Below are 19,477 nucleotides of genomic sequence, written 5' to 3' on the forward strand. Positions count from 1 at the left end.
TGTTTATTCATTTAAAAACTATATACATGTATTTGTAATGCTCTGATCATTATATGGATGCAATTTCAGTGTCCTACGTACCCTCAAAATGGATTTATAGCACTTTTGAGGTATGCCTGAACATGAAATTTTTTCTAAGTCCTAAACTTCAAAGTGCTCATAAACGGTAAAAAAAAGTTCAAAAATAAATAAAAATGAAAGGACAATGATGTTATAGTGGTTTCATAACATGATAAACACACTAAATGTTTTATTTACACATATAAGTGACAATTTTCACTTTTAAGTTCAGGGGGACAAAGTCACTTTTTGTACCCGAGGTCATGGAACTCCGAGTCGGGTAAAATTTCTGCCTCAGTCCCCTCTATGGAAGTCAATTTTTTTAAAAATGTTTATTCATTTAAAAACTATCTACATGTATTTGTAATGCTCTGAGCATTATATGAATGCAATTTCAGTGTCCTACGTACCCTCAAAATGGATTTATAGCACTTTTGAGGTATGCCGGAACATGACATTTTTTCAAAGTCCTAAACTTCAAAGTGCTCATAATCGGTAAAAAAAAGTTCAAAAATAAATACAAATGAAAGGACCATGATGTTATAGTGGTTTAATAGCATGATAAACACACTAAATGTTTTATTTACACATAAAAGTGACAATTTTCACTTTTAAGTTCAGGGGGACAAAGTCACTTTTTGTACCCGAGGTCATGGAACTCCGAGTCGTGTAAAATTCCAGCCTCGGCCCCCTCTATGGAAGTCAATTTTTAAAAAAATGTTTATTCATTAAAAAAAACTATATACATGTATTTGTAATGCTCTGATCATTATATGGATGCAATTTCAGTGTCCTAAGTACCCTCAAAATAGATTTATAGCACTTTTGAGGTATACCTGAACATAAAATTCTTTCTAAGTCCTAAACTTCAAAATGCTCATAAACAGTCAAAAATAAATACAAATGAAAGGACAATGATGTTATAGTGGTTTAATAGCATGATAAACACACTAAATGTTTTATTTACACATAAAAGTGACAATTTTCACTTTTAAGTTCAGGGGTACAAAGTTACTTTTTGTACCCGAGGTCATGGAACTCCGAGTCCGGTAAAATTTCAGCCTCGGTCCCCTCTATGGAAGTCAATTTTTAAAAAAATGTTTATTCATTAAAAATCTATATACATGTATTTGTAATGCTCTGATCATTATATGGATGCAATTTCAGTATCCTAAGTACCCTCAAAATAGATTTATAGCACTTTTGAGGTATGCCTGAACATGACATTTTTTCTAAGTCTTAAACTTCAAAGTGCTCATAAATGGTAAAAAAAAGTTCAAAAATAAATACAAATAAAAGGACAATGATGTTATAGTGGTTTAATAGCATGATAAACACACTAAATGTTTTATTTACACATAAAAGTGACAATTTTCACTTTTAAGTTCAGGGGGACAAAGTCACTTTTTGTACCCGAGGTCATGGAACTCCGAGTCGTGTAAAATTTCTGCCTCGGTCCCTTCTATAGAAGTCAATTTTTTAAAAAATGTTTATTCATTTAAAAACTATATACATGTATTTGTAATGCTCTGATCATTATATGGATGCAATTTCAGTGTCCTACGTACCCTCAAAATGGATTTATAGCACTTTTGAGGTATGCCTGAACATGAAATTCTTTCTAAGTCCTAAACTTCAAAATGCTCATAAACAGTCAAAAATAAATAAAAATGAAAGGAGAATGATGTTACAGTGGTTTAATAGCATGATAAACACACTAAATGTTTTATTTACACATAAAAGTGACAATTTTCACTTTTAAGTTCAGGGGGACAAAGTTACTTTTTATACCCGAGGTCATGGAACTCCGAGTCGTGTAAAATTTCTGCCTCGGTCCCCTCTATGGAAGTCAATTTTTTTTCAAATGTTTATTTATTTAAAAACTATCTACATGTATTTGTAATGCACTGGTCATTATATGGATGCAATTTCAGTGTCCTAATTCCCCTCAAAATGGATTTATAACACTTTTGAGGTATACCTGAACATTAAATTCTTTCTAAGTCCTAAACTTCAAAATGCTCATAAACAGTCAAAAATAAATAAAAATGAAAGGAGAATGATGTTATAGTGGTTTAATAGCATGATAAACACACTAAATGTTTTATTTACACATAAAAGTGACAATTTTCACTTTTAAGTTCAGGTGGACAAAGTTACTTTTTGTACCCGAGGTCATGGAACTCCGAGTCGCGTAAAATTTTAGCCTCGGTCCCCTCTATGGAAGTCAATTTTTAAAAAAATGTTTATTCATTAAAAAAACTATATACATGTATTTGTAATGCTCTGATCATTATATGGATGCAATTTCAGTGTCCTAAGTACCCTCAAAATGGATTCATAGCACTTTTGAGGTACGCCTGAACATGAAATATTTTCTAAGTCCTAAACTACAAAGTGTTCATAAATGGTAAAAAAAAGTTCAAAAATAAATACAAATGAAAGGACAATGATGTTATAGTGGTTTATTAGCATGATAAACACACTAAATGTTTTATTTACACATAAAAGTGACAATTTTCACTTTTAAGTTCAGGGGGACAAAGTCACTTTTTGTACACGAGGTCATGGAACTCCGAGTCGTGTAAAATTTCTGCCTCGGTCCCCTCTATGGAAGTCAATTTTTTTTCAAATGTTTATTTATTTAAAAACTATCTACATGTATTTGTAATGCACTGATCATTATATGGATGCAATTTCAGTGTCCTAATTCCCCTCAAAATGGATTTATAGCACTTTTGAGGTATACCTGAACATGAAATTCTTTCTAAGTCCTAAACTTCAAAATGCTCATAAACAGCCAAAAATAAATAAAAATGAAAGGAGAATGATGTTATAGTGGTTTAATAGCATGATAAGAACACTAAATGTTTTATTTACACATAAAAGTGACAATTTTCACTTTTAAGTTCAGGGGGACAAAGTCACTTTTTGTACCCGAGGTCATGGAACTCCGAGTCGGGTAAAATTTCTGCCTCGGTCCCCTCTATGGAAGTCAATTTTTTTAAAAATGTTTATTCATTTAAAAACTATATACATGTATTTGTAATGCTCTGGTCATTATATGGATGCAATTTCAGTGTCCTACGTACCCTCAAAATGGATTTATAGCACTTTTGAGGTATGCCTGAACATGAAATTTTTTCTAAGTCCTAAACTTCAAAGTGCTCATAAACGGTAAAAAAAAGTTCAAAAATAAATAAAAATGAAAGGAGAATGATGTTATAGTGGTTTAATAGCATGATAAACACACTAAATGTTTTATTTACACATAAAAGTGACAATTTTCACTTTTAAGTTCAGGGGGACAAAGTCACTTTTTGTACCCGAGGTCATGGAACTCCGAGTCGTGTAAAATTTCTGCCTCGGTCCCCTCTATAGAAGTCAATTTTTTTAAAAATGTTTATTCATTTAAAAACTATATACATGTATTTGTAATGCTCTGATCATTATATGGATGCAATTTCAGTGTCCTACGTACCCTCAAAATGGATTTATAGCACTTTTGAGGTATGCCTGAACATGAAATTCTTTCTAAGTCCTAAACTTCAAAATGCTCATAAACAGCCAAAAATAAATAAAAATGAAAGGAGAATGATGTTATAGTGGTTTAATAGCATGATAAGAACACTAAGGCCCTCATTCTGACCCTGGCGGTCGGTGATAAAGCGGCGGCCAACCCGCCAACAGGCCGGCGGTCCAAAATATGCAATTCTGACCCTGGCGGGAACCGCCAACACAGCCCGCCGCATTAACACTCCGCCCACAACGGCGGAACAAACAAACAGCGCGGCGGTCCCCGCCAACAGCCAGGCGGCAGACAATGTACCGCCCACCCTATCACGACCCACCAATCCGCCACCTTTACCGGGGCGGGAGCACCGCCGATAAAAACACGGCGGAAACAGACTACGAACGGGAAAACGCTCACCTCCACATACACCACGCGAGATTCCGGCAGTATGGAACCCGAGTTGCAGGTCATCCCCGCACTCCTATACCTGCTCCTGTACCAGGAGCACGCCCGGCGGCGCGGAAGACATCGGTGAGTACTGCACCTACGACACAGGGGAGGGAAAAGATTACCGGCACACACCCACCCACCCACCCACACCCACTACAACACACACATCAATGCATTCCCACAGATCACTGTCACAACCCACAAACCCCCCCCTTCCGAAATAATGCAAAGACCAAAAGAAGAGATCTCAAACGGGCAGATATATTGAAAAATGGACAGCAGTAATCCAAATAAATAAATAAACTATGTACAAAATATATACAGCTACTAAATGTAGTCCAACCACTGTCCGTGGACCACAGGGGTCCTGAGCAAAGGGGCAAGGCCCAGTCCCACGACAAGAACTCCACGGAGAGAACACTGCAGGGGCATCAGAAAGAAAAAAGGACAGGCACCTCAGGGGGAAGGGAAGGGGGGGCACCTCAGCCACTTGAGTACACGACGCCAGATCCACGAGGGGACTCCATGACCACTGGCCCATCCTGGGGAGAGCAACGCCACAGTCCAAACAGTCCATACAGTGGGTGGCCTGCCCACTGGGCCATCCTGGGGAGAGCAAAGCCACAGTCCAAACAGTCCATACAGTGGGTGGCCTGCCCACTGGGCCATCCTGGGGAGAGCAAAGCCACAGTCCAAACAGTCCATACAGTGGGTGGCCTGCCCACTGGGCCATCCTGGGGAGAGCAAAGCCACAGTCCAAACAGTCCATACAGTGGGTGGCCTGCCCACTGGGCCATCCTGGGGAGAGCAAAGCCACAGTCCATACAGTCCATACAGTGGGTGGCCTGCCCACTGGGCCATCCTGGGGAGAGCAAAGCCACAGTCCAAACAGTCCATACAGTGGGTGGCCTGCCCACTGGGCCATCCTGGGGAGAGCAAAGCCACAGTCCAAACAGTCCATACAGTGGGTGGCCTGCCCACTGGGCCATCCTGGGGAGAGCAAAGCCACAGTCTATACAGTCCATACAGTGGGTGGCCTGCCCACTGGGCCATCCTGGGGAGAGCAAAGCCACAGTCCAAACAGTCCATACAGTGGGTGGCCTGCCCACTGGGCCATCCTGGGGAGAGCAAAGCCACAGTCCAAACAGTCCATAACAGACTCCACTGCCACTGGAGGAGGCATGTTGGCCAGAGGACATCCTGCAGCCCTGCCCGAGACAGATCCTGCCCTGCCACGTCTGCCAAAGGGCCAGCGGTTCCTGCCTGGAAGGGCCCAGTTCAGCGGTTCTTGCCTTGAAGGGCCCAGTTCAGCGGTTCTTCAGACGGCGGTCCCCAGCGGAGCGGTGCTGGAGACGGCGGGGCCCAGTTCAGCGGTTCTTGCCTTGAAGGGCCCAGTTCAGCGGTTCTTGAGACGGCGGTCCCCAGCGGAGCGGTGCTGGAGACGGCGGGGCCCAGTTCAGCGGTTCTTGCCTTGAAGGGCCCAGTTCAGCGGTTCTTGAGACGGCGGTCCCCAGCGGAGCAGTGCTGGAGACGGCGGGGCCCAGTTCAGCGGTTCTTGCCTTGAAGGGCCCAGTTCAGCGGTTCTTGAGACGGCGGTCCCCAGCGGAGCGGTGCTGGAGACGGCGGCCATTCTATGGCCAACTGCTCATTGCCTGGTGGTGCCCTCCTGGGCAGCGGGGATGGTGCTCCTTCAATGCCCACCTGGGCTGTGGGTGGTGGGGCCCTCCTGGCCAGCTGGGCTGGGTCCTCCCTGGGCAGCGGCTATGGGGGTGGTGGGCTCCTCCTGGGCAGCTGTGACGGGTCCTCCATGGGCAGCAGGCCTGCTGCCTGACTTCTCCGCCTTGCTGCCCTTGCCCTCCTTAGTCGGGAGTCTGTGGCCCTTTCCTCCCTTTGGAGCTGTGGCTGTTGACGGTGGCTGGCTAGTGTCCTGGGGGGATATCGAATCCGGGCTCCGGCGGCGGCCCTTCCGCCTTCTGCTCCTCTTCCCAGGGGGTGGGCTGGCTGTCCCCTTGCTGCTGGGCGAAGATCCAGACCTGCGGGCTGGTGGGCTCCAATACCCCTGCACCCTTGTCAAGGGGGCTGCAGGGCTGGTGGTGGCTGAGGTGCTCTTTTTACCCCGACGAGAAGGAGGGGGGGGGCTCAGGGTCAGGAAAGAAGGTAGCAGTAGAGAGATAGATTTTCTTGGGACAATGGAGAGTGGTAGGTACAGTGGGTATGGGAGTGGAGGGAGAGGATGTGGTTGTAGGCGAGACAAGTTTGCTGTCTTTGGGTGCAGGTGCAGGAGCGGGAGGCTGTCGTGAGGTGGATGGCTGTTGGGTGGGTGGGTGGCTGCGTTTGTGTGGTGTGGAAGAGGGGGTGACAGACACAGTGGGAGAGGACACAGGGGACGTGTAAATGGCAGTGGGGGTGGTGACTGCACGTGTGCGGACTGGAGTGGAGGGTATGCTGGTGATGGAAACACTGGCTGATGGTGAGGTGAATGAAGGTGTGAGTGTAGACGTCACAGGGAGGGAGGAGGGAGACGAGGAGGTGGGGGTCACAGAGGTGGTAGTGACTGTTGGCATGTCTGCATCGGAATGTTGCTTGTGTGAATGTCTGCGTGATCTGTGGTGCTTATGTTTGGATGAGCTGCTCTTGGGTGTTGAGGTGTGTGCAGGCTGGTCTGATGGTGTGGGTGGGACAGGCAGAGGAACAGGAGACTGGGAGGAGGGAGTTAGTAGAGGGAGGCAGGAGACAGGGACAATGGCTGCCGTCAGTGCTGAGGCCAGAGCCTGGAACGATCGCTGATGGGCAGCCTGACCCGAATGAATGCCCTCCAGGTACGCATTGCTGCGATGAACCTCCCTCTCCACCCCCTGGATGGCATTCAAAAGGGTAGTCTGCCCAACAATGAGCGTTCGGAGGAGGTCAATGACCTCCTCACTGAGGGCAGCGGGGGTAACAGGGGCAGGGCCTGAATTGCCTGGGGCGAAGGAGATGCCCGGCTTCCTGGCAGAGCGGGCACGGGGCGAACGCTGAGGGGCTGCTGGGAGGGCGGAGATGGTGTGCTGGGTGGCGGCTGTACCTGTAATGGCGGGGGGCACGGATGGTGCCACCCCCGCAAGGGAGCTCCCTTCCGAGGACGTGTCCGTGTCGCTGCAGGGTCCAGTCGTCCCCGTTATGGAGCTCCCCTCGCCCTCCGTCTCACTGGTCCAGTCAGACTCTGTGGCATGGCCCTCCTGGGCCATGTGAGATGCAGCTCCCTCCTGCCCCGATGCCACTTCTCCTCCGCCTGATGATGCTGATGCACACAAGCACAGAAAGACAAACAAAAAGGGGGGGGGAGAGAGAAATAAAGAGATTTTGAGTACATGGATCACCAGTACAGTTAGCGGACATGACAGACACAGATGCCCCCTGCACTAAGTTGCGCACTTGGGGTCCGCTACGCATTCCGTGGAACATGCCCTACACGCCTAGAGTTGACAACTGCACCCATGGATGACACGGCCCAGGGATGGCTGTACTGACACACTACTGAGGGTGGTGGCTGGGGACACAGGGGCTTACGGGGGTGCCCAGCCTACAGATATCGCCCTGGCCTAGGGGGACCCACAGCCCTCCTCCCCCACCCAGACACCTCCACTGCGCGACAACAGAGTAGATAATGCTTGTACTCACCCCCTTGTGTCTGCTGTGCTGCCCTCACGCGCCCATCCAAATCAGGGTAGGCCACCGCCAGGATCCGGAACATCAGGGGGGTCAGTTGACGGCAGGCACCCCGCCTACGTTGGGAGGCCATCCCCAGCAGAGACTCGGCGGTCTTCTTGGTCCCGCGGCGGATGTCCTCCCACCTCTTGCGGCAGTGGGTGCCCCGTCGATGGTGGACCCCCAGGGTCCGGACTTCCTTGGCAATGGCACGCCAAATCCCGATCTTCTCATGGGCGCGGACCTATGTGACACGTACAGGGAGGGAGAAATACCACGTTCAAGTTTGTCTGCATTTTCGTTGCCAGTGGCCCAACGCCCCCCATCCCCGCCAGGCCCCCCGCCAGGCCCAACATGCCCCCCATCCCCGCCAGGCCCCCCGCCAGGCCCAACATGCCCCCCATCCCCGCCAGGCCCCCCGCCAGGCCCCCCGCCAGGCCCAACATGCCCCCCATCCCCGCCAGGCCCCCCGCCAGGCCCAACATGCCCCCCATCCCCGCCAGGCCCCCCGCCAGGCCCAACATGCCCCCCATCCCGTCAGGACCCCGCCAGGCCCAACATGCCCCCCATCCCTGCCAGGCCCCCCGCCAGGCCCCCCGCCAGGCCCAACATGCCCCCCATCCCCGCCAGGCCCCCCGCCAGGCCCAACATGCCCCCCATCCCTGCCAGGCCCCCCGCCAGGCCCCCCGCCAGCCCCAACATGCCCCCCATCCCCGCCAGGCCCCCCGCCAGGCCCCCAAGCCAGCCAGTGGCCCCAAATCCATATTGAATTAAACTCACTTGTTGGTCTGGAGGACCGTAGAGTAGCGCATACTGGGGGAGGACCCCATCCACAAGTTTCTCCAACTCCTCTCCAGTGAAGGCAGGGGCCCTTTCCCCAGTCGCAGCAGCCACTGTCCCTTCCAGACCGAGGTCACAGCAGCACTTGCAGTATAGGTCCTCTCCTGTGAAAGTTCAAGTCGCAAGTGGATAAGTAGATAGGAAATGGCGGTCACGTCCGCGGCGGTGCGTACCGCGGCGGTGCGTACCGCCACCGCCGGCGCCCTTCGCCATTGGCTCCTGAAACCCATAGGCTTCAATGTTAACCAATGCGGCTTCGCGCCGCGGTCTTCGACCGCCGACCGCCGCGGTGTGCCACGCCAGCGCATTGACCTCACATCCCATTGTCACACTTCACAGGTCAGGCAGCCACCATTTCGAGGGTCCACATGGCTCAATTTCAACTGCGTCACACAGGCCTAGGCCTTGCATAGCCACTCAGACACGCCATTCACTGCATAGAGAATCGTTTACTGTGCAAGCTGTGAGTACGTACCTGTGGGTTGCTTGACTCTGTGCTCCATGTTGTCCTTCCTAGGCACCGTCCGCTGGGTTTGGCGAGGAGACGGATGAATCCTCCCGTGTACCGACCGCTGGTGGACCTGTCGACAATGGAAGAACGCCACATTATCCTGACCTACCGGCTTGACCGTGCCACTATACATGAACTGTGTGCCCAGCTGGAGCCCGACCTGATGTCCCCCATCCGCCAACCCACAGGGATTCCCCCTCTGGTGCAGGTCCTGTCAGTAGTCCATTTCCTGGCAAGTGGGTCATTTCAGACAACAGTGGGAATTGCTTCTGGGATGTCTCAGCCCATGTTTTCGAAGGTGTTATCCAGAGTGTTGTCTGCCCTGATGAAATACGTGAGGAGCTACATCATTTTCCCTGAGGTGGGCGAATTGGCTACAGTGAAGGGTGATTTCTACGCCCTTGGACATATTCCCAACGTCATTGGTGCCATTGATGGGACCCATGTGGCTTTGGTTCCCCCAAGAGACAGGGAGCAGGTGTACAGGAACAGAAAAAGTTACCATTCCATGAACATCCAGGTGGTGTGTTTGGCTGACCAGTACATCTCGCATGTAAATGCCAAATTCCCAGGGTCAGTGCATGACGCCTACATCCTGAGGAATAGCAGCATCCCTTACGTGATGGAACAGCTAGAGAGACACCGTGTATGGCTATTGGGGGACTCTGGGTACCCCAACCTGTCGTGGCTACTGACCCCAGTAAGGAATCCCCGGACCAGGGCAGAGGAACGGTACAATGAGGCCCATGGGCATACTAGGAGGGTGATCGAACGCACCTTTGGCCTCCTAAAGGCCAGGTTTCGGTGCCTGCATATGACAGGTGGATCCCTAATGTACTCACCTAAGAAGGTGTGTCACATCATCGTGGCCTGCTGCATGCTTCACAACCTGGCTTTGCGCCGCCAGGTGCCTTTCCTGCAGGAGGATGGTCGAGACGGTGGTGTTGTGGCAGCTGTGGAACCTGTGGAGAGTGACGAGGAGGAAGACGACGGGGCTGAAACAGACAACAGGGACAGAATCATTGAACAGTACTTCCAATAGGACACAGGTAACAATTCAAACATAATTTAGTAAATGTGAACTACTCTCCTGCATTTCTGCTGCCTGTCTATTTGCCCCAGTGTATGATGACTGAGTTGTGGCTTTTCCCTCCCTATTTCAGATCTGGGGTCCCCACTACGAGTCCTGTGCTTCGTTTCCCCATGGACTACAGCTTTGTGGCAGCTGTTTGTTGAGTTCACTATGTACAAGGACATATTTGCACTGTCATGTCAATTACAATATTTTGAAATCACAGCCAGACTCCAGATAGTTTTGTGCAAAATAGGTGTTTATTTCAGTGCTCAAAATGGGATGGGTGGTTTCAAGTGGGTGGGGGCTATGGTGAAGGAATGTCCATGGCAGAGTCCAGAGTAACAGTCACACAGGTGCATTGTCCAGAGGCCTGTGGAGAGATGGAGCATGGCCAGTTCAAGGATGGACAGGGTGACAATGTGGGACAGTGGGATGACATCAGGTGGTATCCTTTGCTGGCGGGGGTCTTGACATCCTACTCTGTCTTCTTGCGAGATCTCAGGGCCCTCTTGCGGGGTGGTTCTTCTCCTGCAGGAGGTGGGGGTCTGGTGGGCTGCTGTTGTGCGGGGGCCTCCTGTCCACTAGCGCCGGCGGAGGTGGTTGGCTGTTCTTGGTCCAGGCTAGTGGCAGGGGCCCTTTGTTGTTGTTGAGTGTCCGTCCTGGTGTTGATGAGGTCCTGCAGCAGCCCTACCATGGTAACCAGGGTGGAGGTGAGGGCTCTGATGTCCTCCCTGTACCCCCGATAGTGTTCCTCCTGCAGTACCTGGATCTCTTGGAACCGGGCCAGTACCGTCGCCATCGTCTCCTGGGAGCGGTTGTATGCTCCCATGATGGTGGTGAGGGCCTCGTGGAGAGTGGGTTCCCTGGGCCCGTCCCCCCCCTGTCGCACAGCTGCCCTCCGAGTTGCCCTGTTTCCCTGGGCCTCTGCCCCCTGGCCGGTGTGCCCACTACCACTGCCCCCAGGTCCCTGTTGTTGTTGGGGTGGTGGGTTATCCTGGGTGCCCTGTAGTGGTAGACACACCGCAGATTGACGCGCCCTGGAGACAGAGGCATGGGCCCGCTGGGTGGGAGCTGTGCTGGTGTTCCCAGAGGGGTTTGGGTCTGTAGTGTCCTGTGCCTGTGTGAGGGGAACCGACTGTCCAGAGGTCCCCGATGGTCCGGGCTGGTCATCAGTGTCCAGGTCGACAGAGCTGCTGTCATCGCTGACGGCCTCTTGGGTGGGGGGTGTGGAGAATTCTGGGACCTCCGTGGCGGTGTGTTGACGGTCGGGTCCTGCAGGGGTATAGAGGTATGGTTATAGTTTCAATGTGTGGCATATGGGTGTATCTGTGGGTTCCCGTGTCCCCAAGTGCTGGCATTCGTGTGTGGGGGCTTTGGTGAGGGTGGCTTGTGGGGGGGATGTGTATATGCATTGGGCATGCTTTGGTGATGGGTGTCCATGCTTAGTGGACGCATGCAGGCCTAGTTTTTGGGATGTTTGGGTTGTGATGGTGAGACATTGGCAGGGAATTGGTGTGCTGGGGGTGGGGGTGAGGATGGTGGTGGGGGTGAGGATGGTGGTGGGGGTGAGGATGGTGGTGGGGGTGAGGGTGAGGGTGGGGGTGAGGATGGGGGTGGGGGTGAGGGTGGGGTTCGAGGATGGGGGTGAGGGTTGGGGTATGATTTGGCATGCAGGTGGGGGGGAAGCAGTAGTGAAGCTTCAACTTACCAGTGTCCATTCCTCCGCCGACTCCTGCGAGGCCGTCAGGATGCAGGATGTTCAAGACTTCCTCCTCCCATGTTGTAAATTGTGGGGGTTGAGGTGGGGGTCCTCCGCCAGTCTTCTGCACGGCGATGTTGTGCCTGGATACCATGGAACGCACCGTCCCCCGTAGGTCGTTCCATCGCTTCCTGATGTCTTCCCGATTTCTGGGGTGCTGTCCCACAGCGTTGACCCTGTCGACAATCCTCTGCCATAGCTCCGTCCTCCGGGCAATGCTGGTGTATTGGACCTGTGTGCCGAAGAGCTGGGGCTCTACCCGAACGATTTCCTCCACCATGACCCTGAGTTCTTCGTCTGAGAAGCGGGGGTGTCTTTGGGGTGCCATGGAGTGGTGTGTATGATGTGTGGGGTGGAGTATGTGTAGTTAAGTGTGTTGAGTGTGGTGGTGTGTGTTGTTTTGTGTGTGGATATTGTGTGGGTGATGGTATAGTGTGCCTCTGTGTGATGGTATTCTGTGATCGCTGATGTGTCTCTCAGTGCTTCTTTCTGAATTTTTTGTCGTAGGGGTTTGTGGGTGATGTGGGTGTGTGTTTTATATTGTATTGTGTGTGTGGGAGTGGTGTGTGTATGTGTATCAGGTGTGTGGAATTCAAATCGGCCAATGTGGCTGAGTTTTGTTCGTTTGTGTGTATTCTGACCGCGGCGGTGTGTACCGCCAATGGAAAACCGCGTTTGAAAGACCGCTGCGTGGATTCGTGGGTCGTAATGGCATGGGCGTATTTCTGTTGGCGTGACGGTGGAGGTTTGGTCACCTCCACTTTTCCGCCGACCGCTGGTCTGGCGGTCTGTTGTGGCTGTCGGATTTTCGGAGGTTTGGCTGCTGCGGGTCAGAATGACCGTGGCGGGTTACCGCGACCGCGGCGGAATTATGGAGGATTTCTGACCGGCGGTAGGCGCCTTTTACCGCCGAGGTCAGAATGACCACCTAAATGTTTTATTTACACATAAAAGTGACAATGTTCACTTTTAAGTTCAGGGGTACAAAGTTACTTTTTGTACCCGAGGTCATGGAACTCCGAGTCGAGTAAAATTTCAGCCTCGGTCCCCTCTATGGAAGTTAATTTTTTTTAAAATGTTTATTCATTTAAAAACTATCTACATGCATTTGTAATGCTCTGATCATTATATGGATGCAATTTCAGTGTCCTAATTCCCCTCAAAATGGATTTATACAACTTTTGAGGTATGCCTGAACATGAAATTCTTTCTAAGTCCTAAACTTCAAAATGCTCATAAACAGCCAAAAATAAATATAAATTAAAGGAGAATGATGTTATAGTGGTTTAATAGCATGAGAAGAACACTAAATGTTTTATTTACACATAAAAGTGACAATTTTCACTTTTAAGTTCAGGGGTACAAAGTTACTTTTTGTACCCGAGGTCATGGAACTCCGAGTCGAGTAAAATTTCAGCCTCGGTCCCCTCTATGGAAGTTAATTTTTTTAAAAATGTTTATTCATTTAAAAACTATCTACATGCATTTGTAATGCTCTGATCATTATATGGATGCAATTTCAGTGTCCTAATTCCCCTCAAAATGGATTTATACAACTTTTGAGGTATACCTGAACATGAAATTCTTTCTAAGTCCTAAACTTCAAAGTGTTCATAAATGGTAAAATAAAGTTCAAAAATAAATACAAATGAAAGGACAATGATGGTATAGTGGTTTAATAGCATGATAAACACACTAAATGTTTTATTTACACATAAAAGTGACAATTTTCACTTTTAAGTTCAGGGGTACAAAGTTACTGTTTGTACCCGAGGTCATGGAACTCCGAGTCGGGTAAAATTTTAGCCTCGGTCCCCTCTATGGAAGTCAATTTTTAAAAAAATGTTTATTCATTAAAAAAACTATATACATGTATTTGTAATGCTCTGATCATTATATGGATGCAATTTCAGTGTCCTAAGTACCCTCAAAATGGATTCATAGCACTTTTGAGGTACGCCTGAACATGAAATATTTTCTAAGTCCTAAACTACAAAGTGTTCATAAATGGTAAAAAAAAGTTCAAAAATAAATACAAATGAAAGGACAATGATGTTATAGTGGTTTATTAGCATGATAAACACACTAAATGTTTTATTTACACATAAAAGTGACAATTTTCACTTTTAAGTTCAGGGGGACAAAGTCACTTTTTGTACACGAGGTCATGGAACTCCGAGTCGTGTAAAATTTCTGCCTCGGTCCCCTCTATGGAAGTCAATTTTTTTTCAAATGTTTATTTATTTAAAAACTATCTACATGTATTTGTAATGCACTGATCATTATATGGATGCAATTTCAGTGTCCTAATTCCCCTCAAAATGGATTTATAGCACTTTTGAGGTATACCTGAACATGAAATTCATTCCAAGTCCTAAACTTCAAAATGCTCATAAACAGTCAAAAATAAATAAAAATGAAAGGAGAATGATGTTATAGTGGTTTAATAGCATGATAAACACACTAAATGTTTTATTTACACATAAAAGTGACAATTTTCACTTTTAAGTTCAGGGGTACAAAGTTACTTTTTGTACCCGCGGTCATGGAACTCCGAGTCGGGTAAAATTTTAGCCTCGGTCCCCTCTATGGAAGTCAATTTTTTTTAAAATGTTTATTCATTTAAAAACTATCTACATGTATTTGTAATGCTCTGATCATTATATGGATGCAATTTCAGTGTCCTACGTACCCTCAAAATGGATTTATAGCAGTTTTGAGGTATGCCTGAACATGAAATTTTTTCTAAGTCCTACACTTCAAAGTGCTCATAAACGGTAAAAAAAAGTTCAAAAATAAATACAAATGAAAGGACAATGATGTTATAGTGGTTTATTAGCATGATAAACACACTAAATGTTTTATTTACACATAAAAGTGACAATTTTCACTTTTAAGTTCAGGGGGACAAAGTCACTTTTTGTACACGAGGTCATGGAACTCCGAGTCGTGTAAAATTTCTGCCTCGGTCCCCTCTATGGAAGTCAATTTTTTTTCAAATGTTTATTTATTTAAAAACTATCTACATGTATTTGTAATGCACTGATCATTATATGGATGCAATTTCAGTGTCCTAATTCCCCTCAAAATGGATTTATAGCACTTTTGAGGTATACCTGAACATGAAATTCTTTCCAAGTCCTAAACTTCAAAATGCTCATAAACAGTCAAAAATAAATAAAAATGAAAGGAGAATGATGTTATAGTGGGTTAATAGCATGATAAACACACTAAATGTTTTATTTACACATAAAAGTGACAATTTTCACTTTTAAGTTCAGGGGGACAAAGTCACTTTTTGTACCCGAGGTCATGGAACTCCGAGTCGGGTAAAATTTCTGCCTCAGTCCCCTCTATAGAAGTCAATTTTTAAAAAAATGTTTATTCATTTAAAAACTATATACATGTATTTGTAATGCTCTGATCATTATATGGATGCAATTTCAGTGTCCTACGTACCCTCAAAATGGATTTATAGCACTTTTGAGGTATGCCTGAACATGAAATTTTTTCTAAGTCCTAAACTTCAAAGTGCTCATAAACGGTAAAAAAAAGTTCAAAAATAAATAAAAATGAAAGGACAATGATGTTATAGTGGTTTCATAACATGATAAACACACTAAATGTTTTATTTACACATATAAGTGACAATTTTCACTTTTAAGTTCAGGGGGACAAAGTCACTTTTTGTACCCGAGGTCATGGAACTCCGAGTCGGGTAAAATTTCTGCCTCGGTCCCCTCTATGGAAGTCAATTTTTTTTAAAATGTTTATTCATTTAAAAACTATCTACATGTATTTGTAATGCTCTGATCATTATATGAATGCAATTTCAGTGTCCTACGTACCCTCAAAATGGATTTATAGCACTTTTGAGGTATGCCGGAACATGACATTTTTTCAAAGTCCTAAACTTCAAAGTGCTCATAATCGGTAAAAAAAAGTTCAAAAATAAATACAAATGAAAGGACAATGATGTTATAGTGGTTTAATAGCATGATAAACACACTAAACGTTTTATTTACACATAAAAGTGACAATTTTCACTTTTAAGTTCAGGGGGACAAAGTCACTTTTTGTACCCGAGGTCATGGAACTCCGAGTCGTGTAAAATTCCAGCCTCGGTCCCCTCTATGGAAGTCAATTAAAAAAAAAATGTTTATTCATTAAAAAAACTATATACATGTATTTGTAATGCTCTGATCATTATATGGATGCAATTTCAGTGTCCCAAGTACCCTCAAAATAGATTTATAGCACTTTTGAGGTATACCTGAACATAAAATTCTTTCTAAGTCCTAAACTTCAAAATGCTCATAAACAGTCAAAAATAAATACAAATGAAAGGACAATGATGTTATAGTGGTTTAATAGCATGATAAACACACTAAATGTTTTATTTACACATAAAAGTGACAATTTTCACTTTTAAGTTCAGGGGGACAAAGTCACTTTTTGTACCCGAGGTCATGGAACTCCGAGTCGGGTAAAATTTCTGCCTCGGTCCCCTCTATGGAAGTCAATTTTGTTTTAAATGTTTATTCATTTAAAAACTATCTACATGTATTTGTAATGCTCTGATCATTATATGGATGCAATTTCAGTGTCCTAATTCCCCTCAAAATGGATTTATAGCACTTTTGAGGTATACCTGAACATGAAATTCTTTTTAAGTCCTAAACTTCAAAATGCTCATAAACAGCCAAAAATAAATAAAAATGAAAAGAGAATGATGTTATAGTGGTTTAATAGCATGATAAGAACACTAAATGTTTTATTTACACATAAAAGTGACAATTTTCACTTTTAAGTTCAGGGGGACAAAGTCACTTTTTGTACCCGAGGTCATGGAACTCCGAGTCGGGTAAAATTTCTGCCTCGGTCCCCTCTATGGAAGTCAATTTTTTTAAAAATGTTTATTCATTTAAAAACTATATACATGTATTTGTAATGCTCTGGTCATTATATGGATGCAATTTCAGTGTCCTACGTACCCTCAAAATGGATTTATAGCACTTTTGAGGTATGCCTGAACATGAAATTTTTTCTAAGTCCTAAACTTCAAAGTGCTCATAAACGGTAAAAAAAAGTTCAAAAATAAATAAAAATGAAAGGAGAATGATGTTATAGTGGTTTAATAGCATGATAAACACACTAAATGTTTTATTTACACATAAAAGTGACAATTTTCACTTTTAAGTTCAGGGGGACAAAGTCACTTTTTGTACCCGAGGTCATGGAACTCCCGAGTCGTGTAAAATTTCTGCCTCGGTCCCCTCTATAGAAGTCAATTTTTAAAAAAAATTTTATTCATTTAAAAACTATATACATGTATTTGTAATGCTCTGATCATTATATGGATGCAATTTCAGTGTCCTACGTACCCTCAAAATGGATTTATGGCACTTTTGAGGTATGCCTGAACATGAAATTCTTTCTAAGTCCTAAACTTCAAAATGCTCATAAACAGCCAAAAATAAATAAAAATGAAAGGAGAATGATGTTATAGTGGTTTAATAGCATGATAAGAACACTAAATGTTTTATTTACACATAAAAGTGACAATTTTCACTTTTAAGTTCAGGGGTACAAAGTTACTTTTTGTACCCGAGGTCATGGAACTCCGAGTCGAGTAAAATTTCAGCCTCGGTCCCCTCTATGGAAGTTAATTTTTTTAAAAATGTTTATTCATTTAAAAACTATCTACATGCATTTGTAATGCTCTGATCATTATATGGATGCAATTTCAGTGTCCTAATTCCCCTCAAAATGGATTTATACAACTTTTGTGGTATACCTGAACATGAAATTCTTTCTAAGTCCTAAACTTCAAAGTGTTCATAAATGGTAAAAAAAAGTTCAAAAATAAATACAAATGAAAGGACAATGATGGTATAGTGGTTTAATAGCATGATAAACACACTAAATGTTTTTTTTACACATAGAAGTGACAATTTTCACTTTTAAGTTCAGGGGGACAAAGTCACTTTTTGTACACGAGGTCATGGAACTCCGAGTCGTGTAAAATTTCTGCCTCGGTCCCCTCTATGGAATCAATTTTTTTTCAAATGTTTATTCATTTAAAAACTATCTACATGTATTTGTAATGCACTGGTCATTATATGGATGCAATTTCAGTCTCCTAATTCCCCTCAAAATGGATTTATAGCACTTTTGAGGTATACCTGAACATGAAATTCTTTCTAAGTCCTAAACTTCGAAATGCTCATAAACAGTCAAAAATAAATAAAAATGAATGGAGAATGATGTTATAGTGGTTTAATAGCATGATAAACACACTAAATGTTTTATTTACACATAAAAGTGACAATTTTCACTTTTAAGTTCAGGGGTACAAAGTTACTGTTTGTACCCGAGGTCATTGATCTCCGTGCCGGGTAAAATTTCAGCCTCGGTCCCCTCTATGGAAGTCAATTTTTTTAAAAAATGTTTATTCATTTAAAAACTATCTACATGTATTTGGAATGCTCTGATCATTATATGTATGCAATTTCAGTGTCCTACGTACCCTCAAAATGGATTTATAGCACTTTTGAGGTATGCCTGAACATGAAAAAATTTCTAAGTCTTACACTTCAAAGTGCTCATAAACGGTAAAAAAAAGTTCAAAAATACATACAAATGAAAGGACAATGATGTTATAGTGGTTTAATAGCATGATAAACACACTAAATGTTTTATTTACACCTAAAAGTGACAATTTTCACTTTTAAGTTCAGGAGGACAAAGTCACTTTTTGTACCCGAGGTCATGGATCTCCGAGTCGGGTAAAATTTCTGCCTCGGTCCCCTCTATGGAAGTCAATTTTTTTAAAAATGTTTATTCATTTAAAAACTATATACATGTATTTGTAATGCTCTGGTCATTATATGGATGCAATTTCAGTGTCCTACGTACCCTCAAAATGGATTTATAGCACTTTTGAGGTATGCCTGAACATGACATTTTTTCTAAGTCCTAAACTTCAAAGTGCTCATAAACGGTAAAAAAAAGTTCAAAAATAAATAAAAATGAAAGGAGAATGATGTTATAGTGGTTTAATAGCATGATAAACACACTAAATGTTTTATTTACACATAAAAGTGACAATTTTCACTTTTAAGTTCAGGGGGACAAAGTCACTTTTTGTACCCGAGGTCATGGAACTCCCGAGTCGTGTAAAATTTCTGCCTCGGTCCCCTCTATAGAAGTCAATTTTTAAAAAAATGTTTATTCATTTAAAAACTATATACATGTATTTGTAATGGTCTGATCATTATATGGATGCAATTTCAGTGTCCTACGTACCCTCAAAATGGATTTATAGCACTTTTGAGGTATGCCTGAACATGAAATTCTTTCTAAGTCCTAAACTTCAAAATGCTCATAAACAGCCAAAAATAAATAAAAATGAAAGGAGAATGATGTTATAGTGGTTTAATAGCATGATAAGAACACTAAATGTTTTATTTACACATAAAAGTGACAATTTTCACTTTTAAGTTCAGGGGTACAAAGTTACTTTTTGTACCCGAGGTCATGGAACTCCGAGTCGAGTAAAATTTCATCCTCGGTCCCCTC

Source organism: Pleurodeles waltl, chromosome 11 (assembly GCF_031143425.1).
Source record: "Pleurodeles waltl isolate 20211129_DDA chromosome 11, aPleWal1.hap1.20221129, whole genome shotgun sequence".
NCBI classification, from domain to species: domain Eukaryota; kingdom Metazoa; phylum Chordata; class Amphibia; order Caudata; family Salamandridae; genus Pleurodeles; species Pleurodeles waltl.